Raw genomic sequence first — 10047 nt, forward strand, 5'->3', positions numbered from 1 at the left:
TAACTTAGTGACAGTTTTTTTTTTTTTTTTTGATCGGTTGATTTTGTCATATACTCTTTTCTTCTAACTGAAATGCCCAAACTAACTTTTTTCTTTTTTTTAAAAGAAGATGCCAGACAATATTCGAGTGGTTACCTTATGAATGTTGGATGTTTCTATGACATCTGTTTCCTGTCTAATTAGAAAAACAAAAAAACTCAAACCAACCCAGAAGATAAATTACTAAAATTAGTATCGAACATTTAATACTACGTTTAAATGTTTGCTTTTATCCAACTCCAGATCAACAAGTATAAAATTGTTTCAAGTTAATCTATGTTTTTTTTTGCCCAGTTTTAAGCATACAGAAATTTGCTAAAATGATTTCAAATATATATTATTTGAAGAGGAGCACAGAAATTGTTGGCTAGAATGGGATTCATAATGACGAATTAGTAGTTACAGAAGTGTAGTTACAGAAGTTTAGAAAAGTAGGCTAGTTACAGAAGTTTAGGAGTGTTCAATGTAACTCTAAGACACCCACTCTCTGATCTTACTGAACAAGTGACATAGAATTTCGGTTAATTACACGAAAATGGTATAAAAAACAAAAATGTCAAAATATCTCATGGCATTCTTATTAATTGACGGAAATTTCACGCAAAACGGGAGATTTGATACAGCATTATTCGAAAACATAAACTTTCTAACCAATTTCTGACATTTTCATTATGTACGATCGATAACCCCGTGACCTGTTGCACGTCATAGTCATAAACGGGCCAATCAGATGTCGCCACTAGCTCAAACCACTACATTTTCGTAAAAATGTTTTTACAACTTCGCGCACGCATCGAAAGATGAGTGACACGGCACTGGTGAAAATATAATAAATGTAATTGAGTTATCTGTCTAATGATATTACGGCATGACGTCACACAAACATAACGGCACCTGCCCGCTATGACCTTTGAACCAGGATATCTCTAAAACAGAAAACGACCCTTTTTTCCTAGTTGTGTTTGGGATTTGTTCGTCTCGTATATTAAGATAAAGATGATGGCCGGGTTTGTTCCTTTAATTAAAATAATGCAGACTCAGCAATCAGTGGGACGCTATAGGATCAAGATTAATTACATTAGCTGTCTAATAGCCTATAGGATGTACAACTACCGAACAGTGATTTGAAGTTGACACAGACTTGCGGTCAGCTTTAGTATATTGTATCTAAAGGAAGAAGGGCAAGGTCTCAGGGGAAGGGGTCCATATTGAGGGATAACCTACCCCTTTTTGAAAGAAAAATGACTGTGAAAGGTATACTTTGCATTCAATGGGGGGGGGGAGGGGTGGGGGACGGGGAGCTGTCCAAATGGAGGGATAACCTACCCTTTCTTGAAAGAAAAATGACTGTAAAAGGTATACTTTGCAGTCAATGGGGTGGGGGATCCTTTTCAGGAACTAAATTAATTTGATCTTGCTGAAATATAATGTTTACCCAGGCGGGCACACAGTTGATTTTGAATGTTGTTGAAATGTCCATGTGAGGACAAGGCTGAAATCTGTTTCACGGGAGAGTTGGGGTTACATTCACGCAAGGGCCACAGAAGTTTGAATCTTGGCGAGGGCAACAAAACTTCACCATAACATCATTTTTATGTGACCTACAAATTTATCACATTCTTGACCAACTATATAGACATAAATATACTATACTATAAATAACCTGTTACTTCGGATATTTGGAGAAAGCCTGAGTTGTGTAGGTGGGGCATTCCCACGTGATTAAACCACAGGCATTCAAAGGATTTGTTTTGTTTTTGTTAGCGTGTGATGAGAAAATAAAAATTGAATGTTTATAAGAAGCAGCCAGCATAAATGAAAGTAACTTGACGTAAGTGTTGTAAAATAGTTTTGAAAATGCCAAATTTTCTAGGAAATAGTTAACGTTCGAATATAAGACTTTATGATATCAATTTCATTTAATAATCCACATCTTTCTGAAAAAAAAAAACTAACCACATGATCCCGCATCTTTCATTTAATCAATCGGTAGGCAGGATTTTAATTACACAATTGGTTCTATATTCCTGAGGGAAATTAAACGAACAACAGTCAATTGAACATGGGACAGTTATTTACAGTGATATTCTGAGATTGATTAAATATCAAACGAAAATAAGGTGTGAAGCCCAAGCCTTAAATAACATCTGATCAAATAGGTTCAATTGTTGTTTGTTTTTATCTCAATACATTACATGTATTGAGATATTGTAACAGTAAGTGGCACTCTCTCTTCTCTTAAAAAAGTTTCAGCGTCTTCATACAAAGTTCTTTTTCTCTGGAATTTCCAGAGCAAGCATATATCATATAGGCCAACAAAAGTTATATTTTTTATTCGAGAATTTTATCTCATTCTATGACTTTTTCACCGATTTATGTCCAAATCGGGCTGAAACACAGTTGTCGCAAGCCTTTTTTGCACACGCTCCGAAACTTGTGTTATTTCGCAATCATTAAGCACTTGGCAAAAGCGGTGAAGTGCATTGTGGGAGCTTAGCCCATCACTATATTTTAGTACACTGCAGCTTGGATATCGTCTGAAAATCCGTTTTAATACATATTCATAAAGCAGCAATCGAATTGCTTCAAGAAAAACCTTGAAGAAAGGAAGTTGAATATTCATTAAATATCTGTTTGCGACGATGTCGGACAATGTGGATGAAATTCGGAAATTTCTTTGCCTCGGCTTAAAAAATAAAAACGAAACGTAAGTAAAAACCAGTGGCGGAGAAACAGGGGGGGTTGGGGGGTTTTAACCCCCCACTTTTTGAAGAGGGGGGGTTGGCCCACACAATCAACCCCCCCTAGTTTTTGCCAGTAATGTTCTGTTATAGCCTAAGTTATGTGCTCCAAATGGCTTAATAAATCAAATTATTAAATTTGAAATTGTTAAAGTCATTTCAACCTTTTACCTGGTAGGCTACATCAACAATTAACGACCGAAAACCGAGTTAGAATTGACCCACACATTATTTCTAGCCCCTTTCCCCCACCTTGCGCATTGGAACTTGTAGCTCATAGCGCTAACTTCACCCCACAACAGACATACACAAAATAACGTTTTGTTGCTGTTGAATAGCTTTGGAATTGTATACACTTGCCAACTTCAACGAGGTGAATGAAGGAAAAGAAAAAGAAGAAAGAGAGAAAAGGAGAAAAGGATGGAGTAGAAAATACGGCAAGAAAACGGGAAGAGAAAGAGGAACAGTGACAAAATTATTCGAATTTGTAAAGCAAACAGCAGATATCACATCATATCAGTGAGCATGAAAATGGCGTTCCACGATAAACAGCCTCCAAACCATGTGCGCAGATCCTGGTGAGGACAGCGGGACGCGTCCCCACCACTGGCGGATCCAAGGGGGGGCCAAGGGGGGCCATGGCCCCCCCAAAGGTGAGCCAAAAAGTGTTTCCGAACATCCGCTAAACCATATGATTGGAAATTAAAAAAATCGAGAGGAATAGCAGTGGTAGACTAGTCTAAACCTTTTCGTTTTCTGGTTTAAAATTAAATGCAGAGCTCCCAACTGACCCGCAATTCGCGGGAATTAGACCCGCATTCTAACACCCAAACCCGCTGACCCGCACAAGCGTCCGAAAAACCGCATTGTAATTGTCAAGTATACATAAAAAAATTTGCATCAAATATTGACTTAGCAACCATCATTTCTTTAGCATTTAGCATAATAGAGTATAAAACCTCCTTTACAGCATCATTTGAACCTCAAATTAGCCTATATTTCTTTTCATTGGGGCGAGCAGCGAACATTTTCATGCCACGGGAAAGAATGAATTATCACCTACTATTCAATTTATTGATGTTACACACAAAAAAATGCATATTTCTCAGAAAATTTTGGGTGACAAAAGCCTTTCTAAGTGCCACCATTTTACATGTAGGCATCACCAGGATTCCAAAAAAATTCAAAAGGGAGGGGGACACCCCCTCCCCTTATACCCCTCCCCCAGGACGGCGATTCGTGGCATGGACCAGCGCATTTGCCTTCTCAAGAGTTGGGAGTTATGTAAATGTATGAGCATGAGGATTTACAGTTTAACACCATTTTTGCAGTTACAGACTGGTTGTAAGAAATTTATAACCTATGAGAAATCAAATTTCTTGAGAAAGATGATCCCAACTTTGTTTTATAAATATTTTAGAAAATTACACCTGGGAAACATTTTTTTTAGAAGTAAATTAACATCACCATTGTACACTTTTGTCACACCAAATTGCATCTGAGGGCATTCAGCAATAGAAAATTTTCCAAAGGGGAGGGGGCCCCCCTCCCCCATATCACTCTAATGCCACTTTGGCCCTTCCCAAACAAAGGCCCTGGATCCGCCAGTGGTCCCCACCAACTTTTTCAGTAGTGGGGACATGATATACCGTGTCCCCACCAATTTGTCTTGACCAATAGCTGCATTTCAAGTTCCCCTGTATTGAACTTTGGTGCAGTTTGATCCAGCATTGTGCAAATGACATGCAGCAGTTCTCATTTTATTGTATTTTATCCACAGTTGTTAAATATAGGACGGAAATCGCATTTGCGGCAGTCTATAGTTGTTTTCTGGGAGAGGACCCCAGACCCATCGTATATACAAAAGTCTACTTGGATTATTTGTCCCCTGATTTTCTTTCTGCAGACGCCCATGTATTTCTCCAAACTAAATTTCTAAGCCATGAGATGTAAAACTTAAAGAGGTTTAGGAGCATCATTAGGTCTGGGAAGTGTTATTTCCGGCGATCTGGGAGGTATATTTGCCCAAAAATATCGTACGCTACGCGCGAACCCATGGTCGCGCTCCGCTTAGATAGTGTCATAGAACAGACACGCGTCCCCACCATTATCCAAGACTGATCTGCGCCCATGCTCAAAACTGACGATGTGTGTAGTGTTCGGTTTCGGAAATATCTGGAATATTTTTATTTCCTTCAACGAAATTTTTTAGTAGCCGTCTGAATTTTCGAAAATTCCCTAACCTACATTCTTCATCATTCTTCACCATACTCGTGCAATTTTGACCCGTCTGTTAGGGTTTGAAGGAGGTTTTTCTATATCGGTTGTCCATAGATGATATTTTGTGCAACATTATGGGTATGTTTTGAAGTGAATTTATTCAAGAGAATTGTGAATTTTCAAATTCTGAACAGTGGGGCTGACGGATATTGTGGGCCGCGATGAAGAATCACCTACAAAAGCAATGATCCACAGGATATGTGATGAAGTCGAACATGATGTGTGACTGGTGACAATCTTCAAAAAGGTTATAGATGAGAAAAAAGTATTTGGAAGAAACTTGGTTCTCAGGCAAAAGTGTACATATGGTTGGTCAGTTTCAAGCCCGAGAAGTGCCATTTCCGGTGATCTGGGGGTACCAAAACCAGAAATTTGCTTGTACGCTGCGCGCCAACCAATGGTGGCGCTCCGCTTAGATAGTAATACGCGCCCCCCGGGTTAGAAATTCCTGCATACGCCCCTGGTTAAATGCAGCTTTTCAAGGCCTGGGCAGTGTCATTTACTGCAATCTGGGAGGCAATATTTGCCAAAAAATTCTTGTGCACTTCGCGCCAACTTATCGTGGCGCTCCACTTAGATAGTGAGCCAGCAGTTATGACTTTTTATTTCATCAATGGCCTGCAACCCCCCCACTTCTGACAAGAAATCTCCGCCACTGGGTGGCACCATGAAGACGGAAGGGCAAAAGAAAATAGTTTCCTATATGGTCGCTCAACTGCTAATCAACGAATTGAATGCATGTGGTCTCAACTGAGAAGAATGTCGATGAACTACTGGATCAATCTTTTCAAAGATTTGCGTGACCAAGGTATATTTGATAACAGCAACCCGATACAAGTGGAATGTTTACGGTTTTGCTTTGTCACACTCATTCAAAAGGATCTGGACAGCATTGTTATTCAATGGAATCAGCACCGTATCAGACAGCAAAGACAACATGAGTGTCCTTCTGGTAAGCCTGATCTGATGTACTACATCCCTGAAGCTTTCGAAGCTACAGACCTCAAGATGAGCCTCGATTATTCTGATGAAGACTTGACACAATTCGAACGAGAGCACTGTGAAACATTGCCACGGTACGGTTGCCACGATTTCTTTGCGAACGCACTAATGGAATTAGTTGGTGACTTGGATCAGTTTGAAATGCCTGAAAATGTGACAGAAGCAATTGGACTATATGTGGCTCTTAATGAAATTTTCGAAGAGCTTGAGGTCTAGCAAAAGATATAGCTCTAACAGAAATCGTACGTCGGATCCGGAATCTTGACATATTGAACATATTCATTTTTATAAGATTTTATCTTACACGTTTTTCGTTCTGTCTCTATGTTTACCTGTCTATATATCCATCCATCCATCCATCCATCCATCCATCCATCCATCCATCCATCCATCCATCCATCCATCCATCCATCCATCCATCCATCCATCCATCCATCCATCCATCCATCCATCCATCCATCCATCCATCCATCCATCCATCCATCCATCCATCCATCCATCCATCCATCCATCCATCCATCCATCCATCCATCCATCCATCCATCCATCCATCCATCCATCCATCCATCCATCCATCCATCCATCCATCCATCCATCCATCCATCCATCCATCCATCCATCCATCCATCCATCCATCCATCCATCCATCCATCCATCCATCCATCCATCCATCCATCCATCCATCCATCCATCCATCCATCCATCCATCCATCCATCCATCCATCCATCCATCCATCCATCCATCCATCCATCCATCCATCCATCCATCCATCCATCCATCCATCCATCCATCCATCCATCCATCCATCCATCCATCCATCCATCCATCCATCCATCCATCCATCCATCCATCCATCCATCCATCCATCCATCCATCCATCCATCCATCCATCCATCCATCCATCCATCCATCCATCCATCCATCCATCCATCCATCCATCCATCCATCCATCCATCCATCCATCCATCCATCCATCCATCCATCCATCCATCCATCCATCCATCCATCCATCCATCCATCCATCCATCCATCCATCCATCCATCCATCCATCCATCCATCCATCCATCCATCCATTCATCCATCCATCCATCCATCCATCCATCCATCCATCCATCCATCCATCCATCCATCCATCCATCCATCCATCCATCCATCCATCCATCCATCCATCCATCCATCCATCCATCCATCCATCCATCCATCCACCAAACCCATGTGTTATAGATAATAACATTTAAAGTCGACTCGTACTCCTACTAAATTTAATGATGGCAATGGATGATACCAATAAATTACCATTAGTGTGAAATATATTGGGACTGATTATATTTTTTATAAATTATCAATATCATAATTCATATAATCGGTATAATGAATGACTCTCAAATTCATTTTCGGGAATGTTCCATGAAAGGTAGGTATCCAAATTCCCTGAATAGTGAATGCACTACATAACACAGGCTATGGTATTATGTGGAGGGGAAGTTATCGCACACCAACACATAGATAAAATATATTTAAAACAAATACTGGACTCGAATGGGCTCGGCCAAGTCCGAGTCCAGGGTGCCTGAGTCCAAGGTGCCTGAGTCCAAGTTCGAGATGCCCAAATCCAAGTTCGAGTCCAGGGTGCCAAAATCCAAGTCCGATTCCAGGGTGCCCAAATCCAGAAAGTCCAGAAAAAATGGACTCGAGCCTCAAACGCATGCAAACAGGGAATATTCTCCAGCCAATAATTTGAAGAATATTGCATTATGGGACATATTTCGAGCCAAATATTAGTACGGCCAATTAGTTAGGGTAACGCCTAACGTTAGGCGCTCGTGTAATGGGCGGTCATGCCGTATGTCCAGAGAGCGCCTTTGAGTTTGATATTACTCAAGCTAACAGCCGATGTCCGTAACATTGTGACGTTGCAAACAGCTAGGGCGTCGCGTGTGGGGGGGGGGGGGTGAGTGCTGCCCCTGGCGAAAAATTACCTTCCGTCGGGGGGAAATAGGGGCTTTACCGTATACAATGTGTACAACAACACTTTTTGTCGGGGAATTTTGTCGGGGAACTCGGGCCCCCTCGTCGGGAAAATCCTGACAAGCCACACCTCACAGAGTATCCAATAAGCACTTGGGTGAGAGCAGCAGTGGATGTGAAGTGCATGTCTTCAAGTGCCCAAGACAACGGAAAAACTTCCGGCTCTTTTGCGAGGATTCGAACTTTCGAATTGGAGTTAATATGCGTACGAGATTCGGGCAGAATAGCTTCCCCAATTCGGGCGCAACTACTTTACTGGCATTTTTACGGTAGTCAGTGTATTCAATGAAAATTCTACTTTAATGTTTGCCCGAATCTGGTTTGCCCAACTGTGCTGCCCGAATCTGGTATAAATATTCCCCCTAATTTTTGCAAGTCAAGAGCATCAGAACCATTATTTCTCTCTGTTAGACAGATTTTAGGCCGACTAAAGTTTCCGGAGACAAAAACAAAAAGCGCGCTCCGCCCTAGTATTTTGCGTACGTATATATGCTAAACAACGGCGTAAAATTGACAAACTAGGTTATGAAAACTTTTGACCGACTGCGACAAATTTTGGCTGACTAATAAGTGTATGTGCATTTTCAACATAAGCCTTCGATTTATTCATTATATAAAATATTCCCAATTTAACCCCATTCTCTTTTTTTTGGGGGGGGGGGGGATTAATGGAATAATCAGCCATATCTACCTCGCCGTGTGATGCGTGTTGTTTCATTCATAATATGCAGTGCAACTTGTTACAAGTTAGTTCAAGTACATGGATAGCAAATTTCCATATAGGCTACTTAAAATTACCCAACTTTTGTTTTTGCGGATTACAGTAATAACCATTAAAATTATACTCGATATCATTCCAACTTTTCTAAGGTGCAGAGAATGTTTTGTCTAAATTTTCAACCACAATGTCAAGCTATACCTATAAGCTCTGGAGAGTGCTATTTCCGGCAATCTAGGGGTGTCATTTTTCCAATCATGGAAGATGGGAGATTCTCCACATAAATAATATGACCCGCCAAATAAATTTAAGAACCCCTGGTCTAGGAGAGGAGGGCACACCTCTCTCGATGGCATAGGCGTACGGGACCATTTCGGTTTGGGGGGGGGGCAGAAACTTTTGTGCCCGAAATTTCCCGTGGCACTATCTAAGCGGAGCGCCACCATCAGTTGGCGGGTAGCGTACAAGAATTTTTTTGGCAAACTATGCCTCTCAGATTGCCGGAAATGGCACTTTTGAGACCTTGCAAGTTGCATCTAAACATTCTTTATTTTATAATCTCACGTTTAGAAATTTACACTTCCCAAAAAGGTTGGTAAATTAGAAGAAGAAAAAAGGTAACATCACTTTGACGGGGAAAACTAGGACAGTATATTTTTTAACTCCTATTTAGTTACGGTATTTATTATTTTAACACAGTACTCAGCAACCCCCAGAAAAACATACATTGTTCAACGACACGTAGGCGGGAAAATGTCGCTGTGTCGGGTGAGACTGCAATTTGTCTCACAAAAAAGTATAACAAATAACAAAGAATATGATAAACCTGTACTTTTAGGCTTGTAAAAACTCCCCCCCCCACCATCCATGAAAAAGAAAATGTTTCTTATATAGGGGCTTACACTCATGTCTGGGATGTCCAGGTATACAGTTGACTAGTTATAAAAAAATGTTTACTGCGGTTTTTTCACTTCAGAGACTGCTAATCTCCATGCATGTATGCTTGTCACCACCATTGTGAGCGGCGTTCCCTGTTAATAATTTTGGGGCGATAGTGCAAAAAGCGTGGTAGCCCAGATGAGCTGCGCTTACGGTGGTGTTACACGGAAATATTCGGGCATCATGATGCTAAATAAAGAAAATCATTAGGCCTATATTAATATTAATGTCACAAAACAAATAACACAGAACGCTCTCCACGGAATTTTCGGGCAAAAATATGAAAAAGATTCGGGCA

Source organism: Apostichopus japonicus, chromosome 12, assembly GCF_037975245.1.
Source record: "Apostichopus japonicus isolate 1M-3 chromosome 12, ASM3797524v1, whole genome shotgun sequence".
In the NCBI taxonomy this organism is placed as follows: Eukaryota; Metazoa; Echinodermata; class Holothuroidea; order Aspidochirotida; family Stichopodidae; genus Apostichopus; species Apostichopus japonicus.